Raw genomic sequence first — 2,554 nt, forward strand, 5'->3', positions numbered from 1 at the left:
GGGAGGCATTTGGATGGGTATATGAATAGGAAGGGTTTGGAGGGATATGGGCCGGGAGCTGGCAGGTGGGACTAGATTGGGTTGGGATATCTGGTCGGCATGGACGGGTTGGACCGAAGGGTCTGTTTCCATGCTGTACATCTCTATGACTTGGATTAGAAAGTGAAAGGATTGGTAAGTTTGCTGATGACACGAGAATTGGTGGAGGGCTGTTGTAGGTTGCAGAGCTGGACTGAGAAATTGCAGATGGGGTTCAACCTGCATAAGTGTGAAGTGATTTAATTTGAATGCAGATTACTGAGTTAAAGGCAGGATTCTTGGCAGTATGGAGGAACAGAGGGATCTTGGGGTCTGTATCAATAGATCCCTCAAAATTGCCACCCAAGTTGATATGTTGTTAAGAAGGCGTATGGTGTTTTGGCTTTCATTAGCAGGGGGATTGAGTTTAAGAGCTACAAGGTTATACTGTCGCTGTATAACCCTGGTGAGAGCTCGCATGAAATATTGTGTTCATTTCTGGTCACCTCATTTTTGGAAGGATGTGGAAGTTTTAGAAAGAGTGTAGAGACGATTTACTGAGATGCTGCATGGACTGGAGGGCATGGCTTATGGAGAAAGGGTGAGGGAGCTAAGGCTTTTCTCGTTGGAGTGAAGAAGGATGACAGACAACTTGATAGAGGTATACAAGATGATGAGAGGCATAGATAAAGTTTATAGCCAGAGACGTTTTCCAGGGTGGAAATGGCTATCACAAGGAGGTATAATTTTAAGGTAATTGGAGGATGGTTTAGGGGAGATGTCGGAGGTACACAGAATGGTGGATGCGTGGAATGCACTATCAGCAGTGGTAGTAGAGACACATACATTAGGGACGTTGAAGCAACTCTTAGATAAGTAAAATGTAAGCTTTGTTGGTTAGTTTGATCTTTCAGTAAGGTGAAAGGGTGGCACAACATCGAGGACCAAAGGGCCTGTACTGTTCTATGGCCTATGTTAATTTAAGATGGAGATAAGGAGAAATTTCTCCCCTCTGAGATCAGTAAATCTGTGGAATCCTTTATTGCAGAGGTCTGTTGAGGCTGGGTTAAGTATGATCAAAGCTGGGATAAACAGACTGTTAATTAGTAAGGGAATCAAGGGTAGTGGAGAAAAGACAGGAAAGTAGAATTAAGGATCATCAGTTCAGCGATTATCAGATCTCGTTGAAGGTGGAGCAGATTCAATGGACAGAATGGCCTGTTGCGGCTCCTAGATCTTAGGGTCTTACCATTGCCCACCCCTTAGTACGTTCCATGTAAAATCAGCAATTTCTTTAAATGCTGGCGTGCTTATTTGCCTTCCGTATAGTAATGGCTCTATGTCTCGGTGTCAGGGTTATCACTGACACTCGGAGTTCCTGTGAGATCAGCAGTAAGTCATTGTTCTTTTCATCACACACCAACAGCACTTTCCCTGCAGCAAGCATGTGAGCTCCATATGCAGGGAATAACCAGGACTGAATATATCACTCTCACCTGGAATAACATCTCACAAAGACTTCAGTTTCCGTTTTCACATTACAAATGAAATCTTGTTAATTAATTTATTTTTAAGGTTTAGAATTTCATTTGCTACCATTAACTTTGTTTTTTCAAGGTATTGAACAATTGAAAATACTCTGTACAGAACCAAGAATGGCACAAGGTAAATCTGCCTGCACTATGTATATTGTTATAGTGATCAGTATTGATTTTTTATTGGAGCTGAAGGGTTAAGATCAGTGATATAGCAGGATGCAATTGCTGGCCTGATGATTGCCCTGTTTTTCTCAGCACTGTAATTGCCCTGTTTGTTCGACCCTGTGAGATCTATGCTCTTCCTTTCTTTGTGAGAATTGTTTGTTGTGGTGGGTTGAGGAAGGAGATGTTCAACTTGTTTTCCTTCCTGTGTGTGAGGGGAAGTCTTTCCCTTTCCCTGTTCCTCAGTGTAAGACAACAGAAGTGGGTCCTGAGCAACAAGTGACATCAGCACTGCAATGTCTCACCACAGCTGATGGTCTCCAGAGAGGACTAGCATCCTCCTCATCATTGTGTTGTTGCTCCTGAGTGGCCAAGGTTCAGCTGTCGTGATGCTGCCTCAGCAAGTGCATGGGAATGGAAGGCTGTCAGCAAGCGACACTCTTTTGCACAACAAAAACTTTGCATTTACATCCAGCTTTTCATGACCACAGGATATCTCAAAGCACTTTCCAGCCAATAGAATAGTTCTACTAATTGCAATGTAGGAAATGCAACAGTCAATTTATGCTCAGCAAGCTCCCGAAAAGAACAAAGTGATAAAGACCAGGCAATCTCTTGGTGATTTTAGTTAAAGGGTCATTATTGGCCAGAAAACTGAGAAGCTGTCCTGTGATCATCATTTAATAGTTCCATTTAATACTTCCTCTTTGGACCACAGCCCCCTTGATTGTGCAGCGCACTCTCAGCACACAATGAAAGATCGTCTCAGAACAAAATCAAACCAAAGGAGTGGGCTTTTAATACTCAACCTTTTGACATGGTGGGAAAGGGGGAGA

At 43.0% G+C, this 2,554-nt stretch overlaps 1 long non-coding RNA gene across 1 annotated transcript in view; it reads left to right on the forward strand.

Moving 5' to 3' along the window:
* LOC122564691 overlaps window positions 1–2,278 on the forward strand; it is a 46,055-nt gene extending 43,777 nt beyond the window's left edge. Inside the window, exon 4 of the long non-coding RNA XR_006315976.1 lies at window positions 1,636–2,278. This is a non-coding gene — a long non-coding RNA (uncharacterized LOC122564691). The remainder of the gene's footprint in view (window positions 1–1,635) is intronic.
* Window positions 2,279–2,554: the final 276 nt, after the last annotated feature.

Source organism: Chiloscyllium plagiosum, chromosome 30 (genome assembly GCF_004010195.1).
Source record: "Chiloscyllium plagiosum isolate BGI_BamShark_2017 chromosome 30, ASM401019v2, whole genome shotgun sequence".
Classification (NCBI taxonomy): Eukaryota; Metazoa; Chordata; class Chondrichthyes; order Orectolobiformes; family Hemiscylliidae; genus Chiloscyllium; species Chiloscyllium plagiosum.